We start from the raw sequence: 25,178 nt of genomic DNA, 5'->3' as shown, positions 1-25,178 counted from the left end.
AATATAGAAAGCAATTGAAGAAATGCTTGCTATTTCTTATTCTGAGGGTCAGTAACTTTTGGCAACCACTGCGCTGCGGCAGCGTACTTGGTTTCTTTCACTGATCAGATCATAGGGCTTGTTGGGCCAGAGCTGAGTGAAGGAAATGCTCAGTAATTCTATCACCACCACACCCTCAACATGTAGACACATGTAGGCACTGGGCAAGTGTGCTTCTCTGCGAATCTGGTCTGTTTTTCATTTCATAAGTTTTCCAGAGGTCCAACAGATGTACTGTCTTAAAATCTGGTTCAGGCATCTTATCAACCTTGATTATTTCACATTAGCAGGGCAATATTTTTACTGAAGTGTCCTTAAACACTTGGGGCTGCTGGAGAATTGAGACCCAGAAAAATAACCTTCCAGAAGGAGTGAGGTATTCAGAAGGGGGAGAGAAATTGTCCCTATTTAGTTCCTCAAGTTGAAAAACAAAAATTTCTCTAAGTAAAACCAAACTATGTTATCTTTTTTTAAAGAATTTTTATTGGAGTCTGGTTTATTTACAATGTTGTGTTAGTTTCAGGTGAAGATCCGAGTCTGTTATACGTGTATATATCTCCACTCTTTTCTAGGTTCTTTTCCCTTACTTATAGAGTATTAAGTAAAGTTCCCTATGCTATACTGTACATCCTTATCAGTTACCTATTTTTATAACTATTTTATATACACACTATTGTGTGTCAGTCCCAATCTCCCAACGTATTCCTCCCCACTCTTACCCCCTAGTAACCACGTTTGTTTTCTACATCTGTAACTCTGTTTTGTAGGTAAGTTTGTTTGTAGGATTTTCTTTTTAGATTCTACATATAAGTGATATCATATGACATTGGACTTACTTCACTCAGTATGACAATCTTTAGGTACATTCATGTTGCTGTAAATGGCATTTCATTCTCTTTTATGGCCAAGTAATATCTCATTGTATATATGTACTACATCTTCTTTATCATTTCCTCTGTTGATGGACATTTAGGTTGCTATGTAATCTTTTCATCTTCAGGACATGCTGATGCAACATGTACTTATAGGGAAAAGAAAGCTGCATGTACATATCTTCAGTCAACCTCAGCAATTCCAATTAGCAGAGTATTCACACCCCAACGTGAAATACCGGAGACCTCAGTTCTTCCTTAGTAGCTGACCAAACTAGACACTGTTTAGAAGATATTCTGCAGGTCTCTTTTAATACATCTCTATCTTTTCTCTATCTTCTCTCTAAAGTCTTGTTAGAATACCCACGTTTATCTTTAGATGGATGCATTCGTCCCGAAGAGTCTTTCACTGGACACACCTTCAGAAACTGTTGCTATTTAACCCTGTTTTTAAGAGTTAAATGGAAATTAAAACTACTGCATAGGAATACTGTAAAGTTAATAAAGATAGTGTTTACTGAAGGGCTCAGTGCAATGTTTAATACAGATTCAGCGCTCCATAAAGGGTGACCGTTGTGCCAGAATTACTCTTGTGCTAGGTGGACTTCATTTCCTTCTGGCAATTCATCAAATTCAGTTTTGTATCATTTTATAACACTTCGTGATTTAAATGGCAAATACTTCTAAAGGGAAAGTCGCTCAGTCATGTCTGACTCATTTCACTCCATGGACTATTTACAGTCCATGGAATTCTCCAGGCCAGAATACTAGAGTGGGTAGTCTTTCCCTTCTCTAGGGGATCTTCCCTCCAGGGAAGTTTACCTCCGGGGATCGAACCCAGGTCTCCCACATTGCAGGAGGGTTCTTTACCAGCTGAGCTACCCGAGAGTTCTCTATTAACACTTCTGAATTCATTTTTGCCTTTCCCTCATGTAAATGATGTCAAGTTCCCCTTCAGTTCAAAGGAAAATGCTTATTCCATGGGAACAAGTGGAAACTCCATTGAGCTCCATGCTTGCAGCCAGCTACTTCCACTGTTCCCTGGATAGAACCATACCCAGAATGCCTTAGTAACAGTTTTGCAAGTGATTTGAAATATCATATTTCATACCTATCATAAATTGCAAGTATATTTTCACATTGATGTAAATGTCCATATATATATTTTTAATGCAACAGCTATAGGTCATGCAAATGAAGGCTGTAAATACTTTATCAGAAGCCACATGGCAGATTTATTCCTTATCAGCAGTTTTATTCAGATGTGGATCTATGAGCATTTATTATATTTTATAAATTATAACTCAGTGATCTGTTTTGATTAGTGGGAAAGTATGCAACTTGGTACCAGTTATTTGGCTTTTTCTTATAAAGCCTGGGCTTCCAAATAGTGTTTATTATTTTTTGTAGATTTCATTTAAGCTCTAATATGAGTTTTTTAATCTTTGTGACTGTCACCCCAGACTGACCGTGATACTAGGCCTCTACCCTCTCACTTATTATCTTCTAGTTCCTATTCATTTGTTAACTTCATGGCAAGTGGATAACCAGCCAGGCTGGCCATTTTCAAAAGATTGTGACTCACACACATAACAGCTAAAACTTGTCACTTACTCTCACTCTTTCACACTCTCCCCTCACCTTGGTCATAATCTACCACCAGTCTAGACATCACTGACTGCTTGTAACATTGTACCTTATAGAGCTCTTTAGCTGCAAGCAACAGAAACCAACTCTGGCTAGCTTTTGCAAAATGGGAAATTGTTGGCAAAACATGAGTTGAGTAGCTCAGCCAACTGAAAGTCTAGCTGAGAAAGGGCAGGAACTGGGGCAGCTCAGGCTGTCTAGGTATCTAATTGACTGTCTCATCTGGAAGCTATTCAGAATGGATCAGTCACAACCTTATTGTTTACTGTCCTTGCATTGCTCAGCTCAAGGTCTGAAGTCTTAAGCGAGAAAACCTAATTAGCTTGGATCACAAGCAAGGCACCTTGACTGACAGTTTCACTGAGATCATTGGCAGTGGTAGAGAAGAGATGATGTTACCAGTCGAATGAATGGGTAAATGGCTGGAGGCAAAAAGTCACCACAATCACTTTATGCTGTCATTTATCTGGTTTATTATAAATGATGATTATAGAAAATATAGCCATGCAAAAGAAAAATAAAAAATAAAAAGACAGTAAAAGAAGGGAGAGTTGTTCTCCTCCCTCCATGGAAAGATAATAAAAATAATGATAATATTTTCAGCTTATTCAGGTAGACAGGATTTTATCTATAGAACTTTTGAATTAGAAAATCACTAAATATAGTAAATTGCAGTGATGCTCCAACACTGGGGTGAACCAGCTGTATTAAGTCACCAGGGGGCTTTTAAAATTAGACAGTTGAGTCCCAAAGTCTCAAAAATAGTGTGGTATTTAAATCTGAGGTTTATCTCCAGAAGTAAATAAGTAATTTTGAAGGACTGTCATTCTGGTGAATGGAGACCTCGGATAGAACGGCCATTCACCTGGACCTCACTGTCAGGAAAAATCTCAAATGTAGACGATCAATGTTATCTCTACATGAGGTTGTATGATTTACTGTGTAAGCAACTTGAGACCACTGGGCTCAAAGTAAAAAATAATAATAATAATAATTATAACATATTTGGGACCAGTGGGACAAGAGTCAGGCTCTGAGGTCTGTCTTTGACAGTGACACCAGGAAAGCTATTCTTGACGCACAGTTGTCCTGCTTGTGTTAAAGGCTAGCAGACTCCTAATCATCTGTAAGAACCCAGCACACGCATCACCTCTGCCATGCAGCCTTCCTTGACCTATCCAGGCAAATGTTACCTTCCTTTCTTCTGTTCCAGAAATCACTCATGGAGATCTGTCAAAAATCCAGATACATGACGCCAGACCTGGTGTCTCAAAAGTTCTAGGAATAAAGCTCAAGATACTGTGTTTTTAGTAGACTCTTTAGATGATCCTTATGTGCAGTCATGTCAAGAAACATCACTCCTATTGCCGTAGTTTGTATATATACTTCTCTTATCACACATTAACTCAATTATAATTAGTTATTTACCTTTCAGAGTTCATCTACTAAGTCATGAGCTCCTTGAAGGCAAGGATGTTATCTTAATCAGTTTTGATTCCTAGAACCTAGCATAATTTTCTCTCAATAGATGTTTTTGTGCCAAATGAATGAATATGAGCAAATTTCAAAACTGCCAAATTTTCTTTAAAGTCTCATGATTTCTCATAGTGAGATATGAATTTAAGAAGATAAAGGTTTAAGGATTAAGTTACTTCTTGCCCTTTTCTACCAAATATAAGCCTTCTTCTCGTAGTTATATTTGTATTTTTGAGTACCTATTTTATGCCAGATATTATTAGACACCAGAAATATAACAATAAATAATTATTAAATACTAGAAATACAACATAATACACTGTTTATTGAAAATTTATCATGTTCCAGATAGTTTTATTAAGTACTTCACCCTGATTAACTCATTTAATCCTCACTGTAGCCTATGATATAGGTATTAATAGTACCCCTAATTTTACAGATGGGGAAACTGGCAAAGAGACAGTAGGTAATGCACTTAAGTCACATACCCTAGGAAGTAACTGAGCCAATGTTTGAATTCAGGCAGTATGGATCCAAAGACAGCCTCTGAGCCTGACAATGCCTGCTCTGAATGATCAATAGAGTTCTGTCCCTGACCTTAAGGAACTGAAAGCTTTATGGGAGAGACAGTCTCCAAAATATTCTAATAAAGTGTTAAAATTTTACAGAGAGAAAATGGTTATGAGAACATCATTCAGGAAGTTTTCAATGTTGCCTTTAAAGGTAGTGGGGGAAAACTGTGCTTAAAGATCTCATTGAGAGAATAAATTTGGGTTGAATCATAAAAGATGATTAGAATCTGGCCAAAGGTGTGGCCTCATGAGAACATGTGGTGCATGTGGAGAGGTTTAGTGTACCCACAGTGTTTCTAAAGAAGGAAATGATAGGTGGTGACGTGCAAAGGTTCAGCGGTGGGAGATAAGACTGGAGAGGTGTGTGTAGCCTTTGACCTCCTATAGAAAGTCTGACCCAAACTGAGTTAAGTGCCAAGAGACTGCATTGCCTCATTGAACAGAGTCAGGATAGGGCTGACCTTGAGCATTCGGGACTAAGACTTGATACCCTATGCGAGGCATCCAGTGTCTCTCCTGGGCTTCTGGCTGTTGGCTCCATTCTCTGACTACAGCTCAAAGACTCAGTCATCTCATGCTCCAAACACCAAGCTCAGCAACTGAGAGAGTGTTTCCACTCTCTTTTGTTGTTGTCCACATCTCCAACAGTTGCAGAAAACCCACAGAAATCAATGTCATTGACCCTGATGGACCAGATTTGAGTCACATGCTGGCCCCTGCCGTCCTTGACCCAGTCACCAGAGGGTGGAAAGCACAGACTGGCTTAGCCTTAGTCACATGCTCTGCCTGTGGAAGTCGCGAAGAAGTCACAGAGCACACAGGAAGAGGGTAGAGAAGAGCCATACCCCAAAGCAGAACTGGGTATTGTGGCCACAAGAAAAGGGAATGAATGCCGGGTGAAAATATACCAAATGTCCACTAGAGTCAAAGCTCAGTTTCCTAGAGGCCTTAAATGTTGTCTGTAAACTTACCGAGGCTACTTTGCATCATATTATGGAGTATTTTTCTCACTCTCAAGTGCTGAGGTTTGTCTGGTCACCAGCCATGCAGAGAGCTCTGTGTTGTTCTTTGCAGCTCAAACTGAGTTGAAAAGCAAGTTTCTGACTCTCCTTCAGTTGTGAGCATGTTCAACACAGAACAAGAGGCAGGCTCACTAACCATGCTTTGGATCTCAAGAGAAAGCTTCTCAGGCTCCCTTTGCTGAGTGTTTGCCAAAGTTGCCTAAATAGACCACCCCACCCCCAGCCACCCACCCAGTCCGCATCCTATTGGCAGCTGCTTCCAAGGGGAGGTGCTTGTGACAGCAATTGTTTAGATACAAACAACCCTTCTGTAATGGCCAGGCCTCCTCTGGCATGAATTGAGCGCTTACAGTAGTGAAGCCATGTTTTATTTATGCTATTTCCTCAAGACCTCTGGTTAACTTCCCTATTTGCAATGCAAATCAGACACAGAAAAGGTTTTACAAATTCTACATACAGTTCTCCATACATCCACATTCAGTGACAAATTGTAATCTCTTAGCCTAGCAGTTCAAGTGTGATTTCAGATAATAAAAATACTCAACACGTACAGTTCTAGCTCACGCTAATAGACTCACAGTCATCTAAGATGCTGGGACTGAGCATCAGACTTGGGGATCAGAAATATAATACCATTCATTACACTGTCTTTTGAAGGGACTTCTTTCAGTGGGATATACTGATTTACACCTAGAAGGAAGGAATACACCCAGTACTCAGAAGGGATGAACTGATTACTATAAATTCAAGCATCACTTAGCTTGTGAGTTCTTGCTGGTGTTCTAATAGACTCCAAGCAAAATAATTCAGAGCCATTTTATTTTTTTTTAAATTTTATATTGGAGTATAGTTGATGTATAATAGTGTGTTAGTTTGAGGTTTACCGCAAAGTGATTATTATACATATACATAAATCTATTATATTTCAGATTTTTTTTCTATAAAGGTTATTTCAGAATAGTGAGTAAAGTGCCCTGTGCTATACAGTAAGTCCTTGTTGATTATCTATCTTATATATAGTAGAGCCACTTTTGAAGGAGTGGAAAGACTTGTCTCTACATCTGGTACCACCTACAACTTGAATGCTTAAGTTTGCACTGGGGGAGTTGTGGTATACTACTAGCTAATTCTCTACTCTTTTGTGTAAAGCTGTTGCTTAAGTGGCTACAGGAAATGGAACATGAGGTTAAAGAGGGTTTAGATGAATTACTTTATAGAATCCTCATGAATAATGACTGAATTGGTTCAAAAAATACATGATGGATTAGAATCAACAGCCCAAATGTAAGAAATCCCACTCAGCCTTCTGGTCACCCTTCATTTACTGCATTATCCCAACGTTTGTCTTTTGGATGGTAAGCGTTGCTAACAGCTGATGATTTACTGGCCATGAGACAGGGTCCCATAGTAACACCTTGTCATTCAAAAGATCTGACATACGTATATGTTATTGCCCTGTCTAGCCCTCAACTCATTATTAGAAACATTTCTTCCTCCTTACTATCAGCACTATTGTTTTTCAAATTAGATTGCCTCACATGATAATTTTCTGCCTTCAAAAATTAGACTCATGTGGGCATCATATGATACCATGTTATCCATGATGACAAGGCTGAAAATGCCTGCCCTACTGTCCTGTAAACTTTCAGGAAAAATAAGTTGCTACTTTTGTTTCCCATCACTCTTCTAGTGGGTGCATCCTGGAAACACAGTCCTTAAAAGCAGCAGCAGCAGCTGCTGCTCCAGCAGCACACTTCAGCTGCTTAGAACTGAAGGCCTCTGGGTTGCAGTGGAGAGCAAGGTAATCGATACATTGGGCTTAGATGTACCTAAACCGCTATTATAATTCAGGCCATGAATTCTGGCCTAATTCTGGGGAATTAGCTGCTTTCCAAGATAGAAATCTGTTTGGCAGAAAAGAAATGTTTGTTTTGAAATGAAATCCATTTGGTTAATAATTAACCACCCTGTTTTCGATTGCTTTCCCTAATTCTGTAAATAAGATTTCCTGCATGGCCTTTCCCAGTGATAAAAAGTAGATTGACCATCTGAGAAAAGGATCCTAAGAATATAGCATGTCCCCCTTTCCCTGTTGGTGGTAGTTGCATCTAAGGTTTTCTGGCTGTTTTTCCTACTGAATTAATCAGACAATACAGCATGCAGTCAACACGAGAGTGGGCATTCATCAGGAGATGGAGAGATTCAGCGTGGGTCACTAAGGTGCCATATGTTGACCTAATTTGAAAAGAAACTCTACAAACTGTAGCCGACGTACATTAGAAGTCAGGCTGTCTGTCTGGGTAATTGGGTTTTTATAAATCCTAAGTTGCCCGTTAGAACATTTCTGTCAGAGAGTTGAAGCAGCAAGTTACACAAAGGCACATGTGGTTAAATGACAGAAACTCACCTAATCGCCAATTTGCAGAACCTTTTAAATGAAAGCAAAATAGTAGGCTCCTCTGAGAACCCATAGCAGACATTTGGTTTTTCTCCTCCTCATTCAAATGCCCCATTTTCTTCAAAGTATTTCTTTACCCTCTAAATAATTTTTTTTAATATTGACTACCAAAGGTTGGGGGGGGTGGTGGGAAGAAGGGAAGGGAAGTAAGGTTTGAAATAACTTTTACTGATAAAATCAGCTTATTCAGGCTATCAGCTTGGAATAAATAGAGCTCTTCTACCGCCTACTCAGGCTTTTCGCTTATGTGAATGTTCTTCCTATTTTTTTTTTTTTTTTTTGCCTTAAATCACAGGACACAATTCTGCTTTTTCAGGAGATGCATTGAGTTTCAATCAGCTATATAAAAACTCAACCAAATGAAATCTAGTGCAGGTCAATTGCTGTAATAATGTGGGAAGACTAAGAATCCAGCTTTATTTAATGTTATGGTTTCTTTAAACCTTTCAAATAATTTGAGTTTCTCTGGGTTGTGTAATTTAATAATGAAAAGAAAATAAGATTGTAACATCTACCTTCTCTCTCTCTCTCTCTGCTCTGATCTACAGCTTGAAAATCTCTTTCAATTCCTTCCCTTCAATTAATGAAATAGTTTCCCACCCCACTCCCACTCCCATCCTGCCTGGAGACACCATTGCCATGGTTACCTGGATACCTCTTCTCAAAGAATATATGTAGTAGCAATTCGACAATTTAAACATCTCAGTGTGTTGCACTAAGGAACAGTAATAAGACCATTATGAAACTGCTTGTGATGAGAGTACCACTGATGTTACAGTCTGAGATTAAAACTTCAATTTGTATTCATTTACTCACTTAAAGACATGAGGCTGATCTCAACAGCTAAGGAGCAAGTCACTGACATGAAATGCCATCCACCTGAGATGAGGCACTGGGACTGCCTCTTCTTGAACACATGTTGTAGATGCCAAGAGAACAGACAGAATCACCAGCTAACCCAATGGAAAGTTAACAGTAAAAGACCAGTGTGAAGAATCACGTATTTTTTAAAATTCTTATTCATTAATTTTGGCCGTGCTGGGCCTTCACTGCTGCGTGGGCCTTTCTCTAGTTGTGGCGAGTATGTGGCTACTCTCTCATTGCAGAGCACAGGCTCTAGGTGGACAGGCTTCAGGAGATGCAGCACTTGGGCTCAGGCGTTGTGGCATTCAGGCTCAGTAGCTGTGCACACCGGCTTAGTTGCTCTGAGGCATGTGGGATTTTCCACGACCAGGGATCAAACCTGTGTCTCTTGCATTGGCAGGCAAATTCTTTGCCATTGAGCCACCAGGGAATCCCCAAGACCTGTATTTTGAGAGCAAATATTCTTTAATAGTGAATCCACGTGTGTCCAGAGGAAGAGAGGTCCAGGAAGGTTGTCTTCATTTTATTTAAAAACATTGTTTTGATAAGCTTGATTTGGGAGCTCTCATATGGGTTCCTACAGATTTTCTTTGGGAAAAAACAAACATCCCCCTAGTTTCAGCTGTTTTGCCACCAAAAATTTACAGTGCCTCTCTGAACCATGAGTCTGAAACTCTAGCTTGTTACAAAGAGTTTGGGAGATGATTTGCAAGTAATCGTCACTAGTTGTGATAATTAAAAAGACTTGATTTTGCCAATATTATAATTTAGAGAGAACAAATTAGAATGAATTAAAGATTAACTCTATAATTTTATATTCTTACAGTTTCATGGGCTATTTTGAGTAGAAGAGAAAGGGAGTTTGTTATAGCAAGAGTACTGAGAAATTTAATTATCCATGATATTAAAGCTAAAAATACTGCTTATTACTCTGTGTTCAATATCATGTTCATAATTGCTTCTTGAAAATGCCTTTTCTTTCTATGAATTAGTATAGGTTCTAACTAAATAAATCTGATTCCTTTGGGAAGGGGAACAGGAAGCATACTGTATTTCCCCATTCACATTCCCTAAAATACACGGAAGAACTATTAAAAAAAGATCTTCATGACCCAGATAACCATGATGGTGTGATCACTCACTTAGAGCCAGACATCCTGGACTGCAAAGTCAAGTGGGCCTTAGGAAGCATCACTATGAACAAAGCTAGTGGAGGTGATGGAATTCCAATTGAGCTATTTCAAATCCTAAAAGATGATGCTGTGAAGTGCTGCACTCAATATGCCAGCAAATTTGGAAAACTCAGCAGTGGCCACAGGACTGGAAAAGATCAGTTTTCATTCCAATCCCAAAGAAAGGCAATGCCAAAGAATGTTCAAACTACTGCATAATTTCACTCATCTCACATGCTAGCAAATTAGTAATGCTCAAAATTCTCCAAGCCAGGCTTCAACAATATGTGAACCGTGAACTTCCAGATGTTCAAGCTGGATTTAGAAAAGGCAGAGGAACCAGACATCAAATTGCCAACATCTGCTGGATCATCGAAAAAGCAAGAGACTTCCAGAAAAATATCTACTTCTGTTTTATTGTCTGTGCCAAAGCCTTTGACTGTGTGGATCACAACAAACTGAAAAATTCTGAAAGAGATGGGAATACCAGACCACCTTACCTGCCTCCTGAGAAATCTGTATGCAGGTTAAGAAGCAACAGTTAGAACTGGACATGGAACAACAGACTGGTTCCAAATCGGGAAAGGAGAACATCAAGGCTGTATATTGTCACCCTGCTTATTTAACTTATATGCAGAGTACATCATGAGAAATGCTGGGCTGGATGAAGCACAAGCTGGAATCAAGATTACTGGGAGAAACATCAATAGCCTCAGATATGCAGATGACACCACCCTTATGACAGAAAGAGAAGAAGAACTAAAAAGCCTCTTGATGAAAGTGAAAGAGGAGAGTGAAAATAGCTGGCTTAAAGCTCAACATTCAGAAAACTAAGATCATGGCATCCGGTCCCATCACTTCATGACAAATAGATGGGGAAACAATGGAAAGAGTGACAGACTTTATTTTGGGGGCTCCAAAATCACTGCAGATGGTGATTGCAGCCATGAAATTAAAAGACGCCGTCTCCTTGGAAGAAAAGCTATGACAAACCTAGACAGCATATTAAAAAGCAGAGACATTACTTTCCCAACAAAGGTCTGTCTAGTCAAGGCTATGGTTTTTCCAGTAGTCATGTATGGATGTGAGAGTTGGATCATAAGGAAAGCTGAGTGGTAAAGAACTGATGCTTTTGAACTGTGGTGTGGGAGAAAACTCTTAAGAGTCCCTTGGACTGCAAGGAGATCCAACCAGTCAATCCTCAAGGAAATGAGTCCAGAATATTCATTAAAAGGACTGATGCTGAAGCTGAAACTCCAATACTTTGGCCACCTGATATGAAGAACTGACTCATTTATAAAGACCCTGATGCTGGGAACAATTGAAGGCGGGAGGAGAAGGGGATGACAGAGGATGAGATGGTTGGATGGTATCACTGACTCAATGGACATGAGTTTGAGCAAGCCCCGGGAGCTGGTGATGGACAGAGAGGCCTAGTGTGCTGCAGTCCATGGAGTTGCAAAGAGTCGGACATGACTGAGCAACTGCACTGAAAATACAAATTTTTAGAGTAAATTAAATATCAAAGCAAAGAAATGAAACTCTACTCTGTTGGAATCTCTGCATGGCAATGTTACCATAAACACTTATACACACACACACAACCTGAATGTTCAAAGTTTAAATATTAAAATATCAAATTGTGAAAACAATAGAGAAAATATAGATTCATATTTGATACCCGAGAATAAAGAAGAATTGTGGTTTAGAATTCTGGAAAGGAGAACATATTTATAAATATTCATAAATTTAAAGTTTATTTTTTTTATTTTTTTTTTAAGGATATATATTTTTTATTTCTTTAGTTTATTAGCTGTCACTTCATGAGTTAAAAATGGTTATAGAACTTTCCTAGCAATATATCTTTAACAAAAAATTCTGTTTAAATGTAATTTTTCTTTGATATTGATATATAACTTGATTATAATTATAAATTTTCAATTATCTTAAGATGTAATATTTTAAAGTGATTATTCCTGCTTAATTAACTAATTTTCTTTTTTTCTATATATTGGAATCATCAAATAACTGCTAAAGAAAAAAGCTTGTACACTTGATTACATCATATGCAAATATAATAAGAAAGGTTGATTTCTGGACAATTTCTCAGAAAAGGCTAATTTTTTTTTTTTATTCCTTTATTTCTAATTTAAAGTTTAAACTCATGTATCTCATTTATACTTATCAATAGGGCAAAGGAAATGGGAAAAATTAGAACTCTTATGTACTATTGGTGAAAGTAAATGTTGGTATATCCTTTCAGGAGGATAATTTAGTAATATGAATAAATACATTTGTATTTATAAGGATTGATCCTAAAGAGATAGTTGTACAAGTGGAATGAGAGAGATGCGTGGGATGGGGGCAGTGGGTGAGGAGAGAGGAAAGGTATATCATAGCATCATTTATTGTATTTTGCATGGAATGGCTGACATCTTTAACTGCTGCTGTCCTTCAGCTTAACTCATTTCTGATGCTAAAGAAAGAAAACATTTAGGGTGGAATTGATCGAGATAGTAGGGTTAGGAGGACATGGAACTCATCCCCCCATGAACACATCAAAAATACATTCACATGTGGAATTCTCATTGATAGCTAACTGGAAACTGGCAAATTTCTCCTGTGCAACCAAGGCTGTAAGAAAGGTCCACATCTTAAAGGAATCAGATAGGAACAGAAGAGAAGTAAGCGATCATGTCAAAACCTGTGCCCTTGGGAGTGGACTCAGAGGAGAAGGGAGATTACATGAGTAGACATCCATCCTGGGGGGTAGGCAGTTCAAGCCACATATGCTATTCTCAGTCACGTCTGACTCTCTGCGACCCCATGGACTATAGCCCTGCCAGGCTCCTCTGACCATGGGGAATCTCCAGGCAAGAATACTGGAGTGGGTTGCTATGCCCTCCTCCAGGCATCTTCCCAACTCAGGGATCGAACCCAGGTCTCCCGCATTGCAGGCAGATTCATTTCCGTCTCAGCCACAGGGGGGCCACATATAGGGCACCCCGGTCCTGGAGTTCAACACAGGTTGGGTGAGCCCCCTTGGCTGGTTGGAGGGCCACTGTGACTAACAAGAAAGTTATGGAAAGCCTGGACTCATGAGGAGTCTGCAAGTACTGGCTTACTCCAGAGACACGACAGCCAGGGCAAACTGAGGACCACTCCAGTGGCCACCCAGTTTCCCACGAATACCCCAGTGTATGCCCCAGCCTAAACTGAGCAAATTTTCCAGCCCACTCTTAACATTACCTTGCATTTCTGCACCAGAGCTCAAACACCACAACCCAGGAGAGAGCTCAGCCATGGGCTGCAGAAATGACTCAGCTGGAGTAGTACCTGAGTGCAGTAGGGTGACCATTACTGCCTACCATTAAGCAGGCAGTGTATCGGATGTGGTCCTGATAGCTCACAGCAGCAGGACCACTACAGCCTGCAGCACGAAACACACAGAGAGCCCACGTTGCGTGGCTCCACAGCAGGACAGGGTCGGCAGAGGCTGTGGGAAGTGATTGGCCGTGAGCGACAAAGGAGACACCGATGTAGCGGGGGCTGCCACAGCTGGTCCTAGAATAGGCAGTGCCTCAGAGGCAGCCAAGACCTCTGTCCATGGCTGGCCCACCACAGCCCTTTCCCCATCATGAGCTGAGAGCCTGCACAGGTCCTTCTTGCTCCAGCACTGTTCCCCTCTGGGGCAAGGGTGCTGATGTTGGGAGAGCACACACTTAAAGGGAACAGTCAGCTCAGACCCCACCCTTGGAGCTTCTGCTCCATCAACTTGGGACTGCCCACACACAACACCCCCCCCCGCCCCGCAACAGAAGGCACTGGAGCAGAGGGGGAAACCCTGCCTCATGCCTGCCCTAGCCTAGCCTGGGGATCCAGCTCCAGCCCCTTCATCTCCATCCAGCCCCATCTCCCACCAAGGTTACTTGTTTTCTGTTTTTTTTTTAATAGTTCTTCTCTGTTCCTTTCTTCTTCAAGTTTCATCCCTTGTGGTTTGATGAGCTTCTATAGTAGCATGCTTATAGTCCTTTCCTCTACTTTAGGGGAAATTCCATTTCCTCTACAGATGTAGTAAGAAGATACACTGGTTCATCATGTCACACATGGAAGAGCAAACCCCACTATTAACAGTTCTGCATCCAGTATACTAATCTGGAATTGAATTCACAGTACTTAGAAAAAAGAAGTGAAAATGGCTACTTCTTAGACGTTACACAGATGACACAAATGCTGAGGTGGTTCTGAACACATCCCAGGTAACAGAAGCATGGTTTTCCAAAGCTTCTCAAAGGCTCCTTCTTCTGTGAGCCAGGATAAACATCATGAAGCATGTAGAGAGCTCTCTCACTGATGGAGAGAGATCTTCGAAGGATTACAGGCTTGTGTATCATAATTTTCATTTCTTTCCTCAGCCATATTAAACATGACAGTAACAATGAGCTAAAGGGAAAATGGGTCCCAAGTGTTCTGGCATCTTTTCAGTATCGAAGGTCAACCACATAACAGTGAGCCAGAATGCACTGTGAACAGACATATGGCATTTGTTTGGGAGAGGAGAGGGTGGGAGGATGAGTGTCCTGTTTTCCAGCTGCCTTCTAAAGTCAGCCTGGATGTCTGTAAAATCTTACTGCATCTTATGTAGCCTCCTAATCATTGTCTAAGTGCTCTTGGATAATCTTAAGAACCAAGAAGACACAACTCTAGGAAATATGTTCCTCCTGTCCATGCTGGGTCTCTGGCAAAGTAAAGTGGAGGGTTTAATTGCATCAGGAGTGAATAAATGCTCCAATTTGGGACTAAAGTCAGAACACAAGGGCAAACAAACCAAGAGACAAGGCATAGCTCTATGGTAAGATTATAGCTTATGGAAAATATAACACTGAAGTCACTCAATATTTTTAGAGTTAACTGTGTTCTGATGCTATTTAAATAAAACTATACCTATCAGTGTGCTCTTATATTAATCAGCTGAGTACAGCCAATTCTATGTACATAAAGACCATGTATATGTACTTCAAAAGGTTTGGAAGGTAGGGGAAAGACCAAGTATCAGTCAAGAACTTGTGCCATTTTAAATGAGAGAAACCCAGCTCCAACAAGCATATCTTAAAACAGGAAAGGAGTTCTGTTGGAAAATTAAGGCGTAGAGGTGCCATTCTTTGTGTAAGGACTCATTAAATGCGTCTGTCCATCACTCTGCTCCCTTTAGCTCCAGTTCTCCTTGGGAGGTGGCATTGTTTTCCCTCCTCCTAGTGGGCTACACATGGCCAGAACAGGTAAGATTTAGCTCTGGGACTTGGGTTCCCATGGCTTAAAATCCAAGATGAAAACGAAGAGAGAAATTCTCCTTCTTCAGTATCCATACATAATTCCAGAGAAGTTCTCTGGCTGTTGGGCTTGGGTAGAGTGCCCATACCCGAGTCTGTTATCCTGGCCAGGTAGAAGAGGTATTCTGGTCAGCCAGGTCTAGATCAGCAGCCAGGAGGAAAGGGTTCTGTGATTGGCCAGACTATTAAGACAAGTTAGTGTAGAAACAGTAAGTGTCTCCAGAGAAGTGAGGGTACTGTTATCCAGAAGAAGAATAAAGTGATGCAAGGAAGATAAATAGCAAATGCCTTCTAGAATACCCCAACATTACCCCAACACTGTCCCCTCTTCCCTTGACATAGGCTTCCATGTTATTTGAAATCTTTGTTGTATTCTTTTGTCCAACAGTATACAAAAGAAATATAGATGATTGATAGAGAGATGTATTACATATGAAGCAAAACTTGCAGAGCTGACAAGTGAAATGACAAACCCAAGCCTATAAACAAATAAAAATTGATCACAAAATAAAACTTTTATATGAACTGAGCTTTAAATTAAGGAAGAGTTAGATATATAATGTTTGAAAGCATAAAGAACAGCTTATTTTTAAAGCAAGCTATAAATAAATATAAAGCTATATTGAAACAATATATCAAAAGGCAACTCCTGAGGTTTGGGAAAAAAATATACAAGTAGAATTCATAGCTACAGACTTGCCTTTCAAGCAGAAATTCTATGATTGGTCATTAAAAAGTGTCTCTTGTTTACTTGGAGAAGACTAGGTCACTACAGAAATAGATGGAGTCCAATATAGCACTTCATCCATAAAAGGGGGTATAAGCCACCAAGGCTTTATCCATCAAACAATGACCTCATCTGTAAAAAATTACAAGTGACTTGCAAAAAAACAAAAAAAATTGTGAGTTTGTAGCAGGTGTAGTACTTAAGAGACAGAACCAAAGGATTTTCCATTTTGCCCATGGTAAAAATTGAGGCCTCATCTTGACTTCTGATCTTTACCCTCCCTTCCCATTTGTAGGACCACGAACTTGCCTTGCTCTAGCTCAGGGTCTCATACTTTGCCGATGACATGGCAAAGTTGGAGTTCCCAGACCTCTTGCAGAGTTGCGGTCTACAGTATTAATTTTCTCATCTTAGGTGTCAGCTTTTGAGGGGAAAACCCCAGGTGAGGACGTATTTCTGACTAGGAATCAAAGAGCCTCTTAACCAGGGCTTCAATTGGAACTAGCCCAGCCAGGCTCATTTAGGAAATGAGAAAGATTTAGGAGCCAACTCAGTAGAAAATAAAGTTTCTATGTCAAGGTGGTTAATGTTCCATTATCCACATCTACGTATCTACTTAAAAGTCTGCCCGAGTAATGTTTGGTTTTCCAGTTTTTGAGCAGTTAGAAGATAGAGAAAAGTAAAGATCAGCCAAACAACCCCTGTAAACATTTTGACATGTGTCATCCAAGACTTTATTCCTATGTAAATATTAAATGTAAATGTACTTTCACAGCAATAATTTTGTTTTAAGCAAGTAATACAAATTACCTGATTTTTTTAAACTTAATGTATTAGAAAGATGTTTCACCATTTAAATATATTCTCTGTCACTTTAATTATAGAATTCTAACATCAAATATATGTTTTATGTAGATATATATAGTGAAGAGTTCATGTTTTCCATTATTTATATAAACTATTTATAATAAATAAATATTTAAAATAAAATAAGTATTTATCATAAAATATAAAATATTTCTTATATTTTAATGTTATGTAGCACTAATATCACATATACATGTAATATCACATATCACATCATGTATAAATGAAGATTTTAGATTATTTCTTCATTTCTTGTGACTGTAAGTAATTCTTTGATAACATCCTTATAAACTGCTATGTTTATTTCCTTTGATTCAATTCCTAGAGATACAATTGCTAAGTTAAAAGTGTTTCCAGAATCTTTAGGGTTTGAATTGTTAGACAAAGTGTCACCCAGAAAGGTAGAAAAGTTTCATTCATTTTTAGAATTTCTGACTTTTTGAAGTGAATGGGCGCAGTATGATCACCATATTATCTTCTCTTTAAAGGCACACTTTTTTTTTCATATTTAAGCATATCTGAAATCAGATTGCATCTTGCACTAGTGACTCAACATGGTGTTATAGTTTATGTTGCAGTGGGTTTTTTTCTTTCTTAGTGGCACAGAAGTGACAGCATAGCCATGCGTCAGGGGCATCTTAGATTCAGTGAAATACGACGTTCAGTCTAAGCAGTTTTAAGTTTGGGGCCGGCTTTCTTGCCACCCACCAAGCTTCTGGGACCAGTTGCCCTTGCTAACTACTTCGAGTGTGCTCAAAGTATGTAAATTCCATTCAACTTTCATTCCAGTCGCTGTGCATATGGCTCAGGGAATACAAAGACGAGCATGACAGTGCTGAGAAAAACTTAATTAGGAAGGTCACTGCATAAAAACCGTATAATGGATTTTACCTCCAAACCTTTGTGGAATGAGACAGGATATAAATAAATAAAAACACGAGCTACACAGAAGCCAAAGAGACATGAATTTTAGGGCATCTCTTCCATGTGCTGACTTTATGGACGCAGATAACAAAAGAGCTCTTCTGAGCATTTCCTTGGAACCATCCTCTTCCTGAAGATGGAAATGCTGCTCAGTCTCACTCACGGGGTTTCTCCTTTGCTCACAGTCTGACCTGGCCACACCTGCTCAGCCCTCAGAACTCCTTGCAGAGACCACCTCCCTGGGGACATTACTCTGGCTGCATCTCTTTCTTCCTCTCTCCCTGCCTTCTGTCAGTGTTGCTTTCACAGTACTTATACACTCAGCACCACACATCATAGTAACCTACTTAGACACTACAAGGAATGGGGGACTGGTGTAACCTGGCATTCAAAAGCAAGAGTCTTGAGGTAAGATGACTTCAGCTCAATGCCGGCTCTGACCGTGTAACCTAGCCATTTGGGGGCAAGTTACTAGGAACCACTCTTAAATCTCTATCTTCCCTGCAAATTGAAGTCGATATTGCCTGTTTCAAAGGGTTGTTCAGAGGGTCAACTCTAACAAAACCTATGAAGCCTTTAGCACAGGTACTGGCCATTGGAAGACATTGAGAAAAGCATTAACTTACTGGCTATCTATTTCCCTTGGCTGACCATGGTCCCAGTTACCTGGCATGGAGTAAATTCTCAATACTAGTGGTCTACAGTGCTTCTACAGAAACACCAAGCCCACAGCCGTAGGGGCTAAAAGAAATGAGATAATAGCCTTTTCTTTTCGGCTCAAAAGAGCTTTTTTTTTGGCTTGGTCAGCGAGTGCCTTCCTACTATCTATCCGTCTATTGAGAGAGGTTTTGTTTGTTTGAGCCTAGTGATGTGAAAAGCAATGGATAGGGCTGTAAGAATCTCAATAGACCCATCTTTCTTTTAGAAACCATTCATAATAATAACTGTCTGGCTTGTCTTATTTTTTTCCCTACTTACCAAGAATCTTAAAGTGATAACGAAAAGAAGCCATTTCATGTATTAGGAATACTTGAATGCGGTCATTAGGTTTATTTCATTTACTTCCTGTGTCCACTCAGCAGGGGGTGTGATGGTAGTCTGAGGATCTTATTAAATAGCAGGAATGATCAGGACAATGAGTGTTATCGTGGGTGGACACAATACCTACAGTGATGTTCAATCAACGGACTTCATGCTTATTTTGGGAAAGCATTGCTCTCTTGGAACTAAAGACTAACTTTTTATAAAGAATAAGTAACTGAGTCATATCAAGAAGTTACCCCACGCCAAAATGTCAGCACATCTTAGCCTCGCTGATGCCTAAGATGATGATAATAGTGCTTACTTTCTCTGAGAGATTATTCCTTGAAGAAGTGCCATTGTATTTGACCATCATAAAGCAAACAGCTGGAGCTCTCATTTATTGACTACTGTCACCTGCCAGATAGAGACATGTTCCATCACTTAATTTTCCAAGGAGTCCTATGAAGTAGGTATTATATCCCTATTAAATAGATGAGGAGGCTTAGAAGGGACGTAACTCATTGAAGGTACTGGGAAAGGTCAGCACTGTGGATCCAGCCCAGCTCTATCTGATCCTAAGCCTGTGCAGACCTCAGAAGTCAGGACTCAATCCTCATGACTCTAAGATTTGCTTAGTCTTCTAACCAGGTTTTCTACCCTCCTCTTCCTGATTTTACATCTAATGCATACCAGACTTCTCTTAGTTCCTCCAACATACCATTTTTTCCTCTCCTCTCCTTCCCCTCTTTTTTTCAATCCTTCTTTACCTGACTCACACTTTGGGGCCTCAGCTGAAATGCCACTTCCTCAGAGAATTAATTTCCTGACAGTTAAGCATCATCCTCAGATATTGTTGGGTCAGCCCCTAAGTGCTGCCAAAGCTACCTGCCCTTCACCCATGTTAGCACGACTCATACCGTGCAGTTATGTCTGGTGAAATTGTTTGCATCCTTCATTAGACTGCAAGAAGCACAAGAACCGGGCTTCCCTGGTGGCTCAGATGGTAAAGACTGTGCCTCAGTGTGGCAGACCAAGGTTTGATCCCTGGGTCAGGAAGATCCCCTGGAGAAGGGAGAGGCTACCCACTCCAGTGTTCTTGCCAGGAGAACTCCATGGACAGAGTTCGTGGGGTCACAGAGTTGGACATGACTGAGCAACTTTGAGAGGGAGATGGGGCACAGGAACGGGTGTAAGTCTGTCTGATTTATGTTACAGCATCTGTGCATCTAGTGGAGTTCAACACATACTAGTAGAACAAAAGAATAAAAGCATGAACGAATTGATGGTAGCTGGTAGAATGGGAACGCATTGTGGTAGGGAAGTGATGACTTCCCATCTGTTTTTCTACACGAAAGCCAAGTCCTGCCTTTCCATCATTCCATATCCAGGCCAGCCCTGCCTGTTTACGAACATTACCAGTTAGTGAGGTGGTTCACCTGAACAACACCTCTGACTCCTAAAAAAAGAAAAATGTTCTCTTCTCCAATTTCTCTTTCAGCTTTGATGAAATAAGATCCAAGTTTCAAATATTTCGTTTTAGAAGTTGAGCTACAGTGAAACCCAGACAAGTTGTAGGTGTACAACCTTGTTTGAGGCCCCAAATCACCCCTGGTCACCCCCCTCCCCACGTACACACTCTTTTCCCACCTCACTTGTGAAAGGTTACTTCTTCTAATTCCTCATGGGTTCTGTTTTTCACAATAAGCCACCCGCTCCTAGTTGACATGTGTTTCATTTTGCTTGTATTTGGATGCTTGGAAATCTGCCTGAAGTAGAAATTTCAGAACAAAACAAAGCAACCACTAATACCATCACTAGTACAGTTGATAATAAGGGTTTTTTCCTTTCATTTTCCCCCAAGAAAAAAGCACCGTAGCCAAAGTGCTTATCTGATAGAAAATGAAAAAAAAAAAAAACCTCTCAAATAATCATAAAAAGCCTTTTGATTTAAGAGAAATAATTAAGGTGAGGTTTGACCTGCTCACTAATCAGAGGATTGGGTTCCCAGAACAGAGTCTTTGTGCTTGTCTACTTAACCAAAGAGCGACTCGGGCATTCATCCAGAGTACTCCTCAAGGATCTAATATGTTAATTGAAAAAAAATCTTAGGAAGTAACTTTACAAGCAAACAATTCATCCAATTGGAAACACATGAGATTACCTTCCAATCCCTTTTACTTGAAATCTGAGCTGTGGAAGGATATTTTTTTTTAATCAGAATTTTTCAAAGAACAAACTGAATGTGTTATAATTCCAAGGTAGAATACAATTAGCTTTAATTAAAACAGCACACGATATAATTCGCACATGGGCATTTTAACATGCTTAATGCTGTTACAGGTAAGGAAGCACCATTTCCTAAGCTGTCCTTCCAGATTCTCAAGGTCATTTTCAAACCTTCACAGTGGTAATATCTCTGGTGGATTTAGCTTTCTCTGCCTGGCCCCCTCCTCAAGTGACTCTAATGCAATTCAGCAGGAAGTATCTCTTGGCTTGTACTGGGTGGTTAGTTTTCCTTTTCTCACTGCTCTGTGATCTTCTTTATCATAAGCATGAATGTGATGCTCCGAAAGAAGATCTCAGATGGGAGGAAAGGATGTAACCAGCTAGACCTCTAGACTTTTTGAAAAATATTTATTTGTTTATTTGTCCATGCTGGGTCTTGGTTAAAGCACACAGGATCCTTTTAGCTGTGACATGCAGGATCTTTAGTTACGGCATGCAACTCTTAGTTGCAGCATGTGGGATCTAGTTCCTTGACCAGGGATTGAGTAAGAGCCCCCTGCACTGGGAGCACAGATTCTGAGTCACTGGACCGCCAGCAAAATCCCTGGACTTCTAGACTTTTCATCTCTTCCTAGCATCTATTGTCCAAAGATTTGACATCTTAGATAATTGAACTGATCCCGTAAAACCAGGATGGAACATTGAGAGGCAGACTGATCAACTGATAAGCTCTAAAACACAAAAGGATTTGAATTCGAGAATCCTGATTTCCTGGAGATGATTGAGAAATAATATAAGAAAAACAGAAATGGAAGGACATGGTGTGACTAGTTCCTGAATGAATGGGTGGAGCTAGTCCAAACAACTGAGTACAGACACACAAAGGAAGGTCCAAAGAGCTTGGAACTCCGCTGATGCCTTGTGAAGAATGGCAGGAAATACACTGGATTGCCGTTAATAACCTGCTCAGGTTGTAGAAAAGAACTGAGATGAATCCGTTGACACCTTGTGGAAAACACAGAATGCACACACGTATGCACACCTATGAATAAATGCATACACACAGGCGTAAACACAAACACACAAGTTCTCTTCTAGATGATAGATTACATTAATGATTTAAAGAAGTAACTTCTTTACTAGTCATTAAGATAATTAAGACCTGCTTCTCGTTTATAGTCAAATTTCAGTTATTCATGACAAAACAAGCTAAGGTGGGAAGAATGAAAACCTACAGAGAATTCTTAAACCTCACACCTTGGACACTTTCTTTCTACCATCCACCCAGGCTTTTCCCAAACCTGCTAATGAGGAGCTAAAACTGGCCTCAACTTTCTCCTCTAAGCCTACCCCCTACTAGAGCTACTAAGAATAATGAGATGCCTCAAAAGCCAAGAACCTTAAAAAGGTGGAAGATGACATCTGGGTAAATCCCCGTAAGGCCAACAACCCCTGAATCTTTGAATTGGTGCCATATGGTACCCCTGACTGGGCTGAGATCAGTCAAGAAAATGCTGCTTTAGAAAGAATAAATGATAGAGAGTATTTTTTTTTTAACTTTCATTGGAGTATAGTTGCTTTACAATGTTGTGTTGGTTTCTGCTGCACAGCAAAGTGAGTCAGCTGTGCATATCCGTATATGCCCTCCTTTTTGTATTTCCTTCCCATTTAAGTCACCACAGAGCACTGAGTAGAATTCCCTGTGATATATAGTAGGTTCTCACTAGTTATCTATTTTATACATAGTATCAATCATGTTTTGTTTGAGCCCTCTGAGCTTCTCTGGCGGGTATGGGGTTTGATTCAAAATGCAATTTTGCCCCTCCTACCATCTTTTGGGGCTTCTCGTTTGCCTTGGACGTGGCGTATCTTTTTTTGAAGGGATCCAGCATTCTCCTGTCAATGGTTGCTCAGTAGCAAGCTGCAACTTTGGAGTTCTTGCAGGAGAAGATAAGTGCATGTCCTTCTACTCCAGCATCTGTGATATCATACAAGAGTCTGCTGAAGCATCAGGTGTGCCTTCTCAGGGTCCAGATGGAACGAGCTGCCTACAAAGGGCAGGCCGGAGGGCCCTAGTGGGAAGTTCTTCAGATGCTGTCTTTTGGGCAATAATGTATATGTGTCAATAATGTATACATGTCAATCCTAATCTCCCAGTTCATCCCACCCCCCCCCTTTCCTCCTTGGTTTCCATATGTTTGTTCTCTACATCTGTGGCTCTATTTCTTCTTTGTAGATAAGATCATCTATACCAACTTTTTCAGATTCCACATATATGCATTGATATACGATATTTGTTTTTCTCCTTCTGACTTACTTCACTCTGTATGAGAGTATTTTTGAATATTTCCAAGGAGGCCTGCTGTGAGCAAGCATTCTTGTTAAGAAATTTTATCTGAAGCTACAAGGTCAGCCATCCTCTCACTTTGCTTTCCCATTGTAGAGCAGAAGAATAAAAACCAGGTCCGTTCTACATTCAGAAGCATTAAGATGGGGAACAAAGGCATGCCCACACAAAACAATGTCATCACATTGTCACTTACCCGTGTGTTATTGCACAAGGCTCTGGTTTGAGTTACAGAGATATCACTTTCTCCTCCTTTCAACTGTTGTTACTGAGAAGAGCACTAAAAATAATTATCCTTGGCACAAAAGGAACAAAATTTTCAGGCTAGTTTGACAAGGTCAAATGAACGCCAGTGAAAATTTATATTCACTGGCCATGTGCATAGGGTTTTACATCTGGAAAAGAACTTAATTATGGTATTGTGAGTAATTGAGCTTCTCCAAGGTAAGTGTGTGGCGTTTGCTGAGCATTTTCCTCTATGTTTAGTTGGACCCAGGAGATGTGTCTCCATCCTCCAAGAAGAGAGAGATGGAAAAAGAATACACAAGAGAATTTTTGGACTCGTGTCAACTGAGAAAAGTGAGTGTAGGCTTTGACAAGGATGAGAGCGTTAGGGTCAGGGGAGAACACAGTGTCATTAAGACCCAGGTATGGACCTTTTCTCTTGAATTTCTATTTCCTTTTCTTTTATCCTCTGAGTTGATTATATTCATATCCACCTTAACACCACTGCCCTTTTTAATGAGTAGTTGAGAAGAGCACGGGTCACCACCCTTACCTGGAAACCTATTCAAAACAGTCTGGTCAATTCCTCCTGAATCCCAGGAATGAGAGTTGCATCTCCCTTCCTCTCCAGACCACTGGGTCATTGTTAGAATCCCTCTAGAACCACTCTCCTTCCCCTCTTCCCCTCAGAAAGGACTATAAGTTGAGAGGTCATCCCCCAAATAAAGGCCCAGAAGTGTTGGTGCTATTTAAAACAGTGGAGACACTATCTCTCTCCTATATTCCCCATGATCAGCCACATGGATGTTTCATCTAATCCTGACCAAGCCAAGCTCATGTCTGCCTTTACACCTCTGCCCTTGTTATTCCCTCTGCTGTGATGCTACCTCCAGAAAAATGGTGACTTGGCACTGGGTCCTGAACTGTTTAACTCTCAGTGCAAGCTGCCCCTCTTCTGAAAAGGCTTTTGGACTACCCAACCTAAAGCAGCCCTCCATTCTTCTGCATCACATTACCCTGGTTTACTTTCTTCATACTCCCGTCATTATTAGAAAACGTTCATTCACTAGTTCTCCTGTCTCTTTCCTCTAGAACATCAGTACCATAGCAACAAGAGCCAATTTCTACTTTTGTATCTCCAGCATCTAAGATAATATCTGGCAGAATGCAGGCATTCAAATGGTTGTGTAGTTTAAAAACTTGTTGTTGTTCAGTTGCTAAGTAGTGTCCAGCTCTTTGTGACCTGGTGAATTGCAGCATGCCAGGCTTCCCTGTCCTTCACTATCTCTGTGAATTTGCTCAAACTCATGTCTATTGAATCAGTGAGGCCATCCAACCAGCTCATCTTCTGTCACCCCCTTCTCCTTTTACCCTCAATCTTACTTGT

Source organism: Bison bison, unplaced genomic scaffold (assembly GCF_000754665.1).
Source record: "Bison bison bison isolate TAMUID 2011002044 unplaced genomic scaffold, Bison_UMD1.0 scf7180017864291, whole genome shotgun sequence".
NCBI lineage: Eukaryota > Metazoa > Chordata > Mammalia > Artiodactyla > Bovidae > Bison > Bison bison.
The sequence above is the reverse complement of the archived record's forward strand: the minus strand, read 5'-3'. Positions refer to the sequence as shown.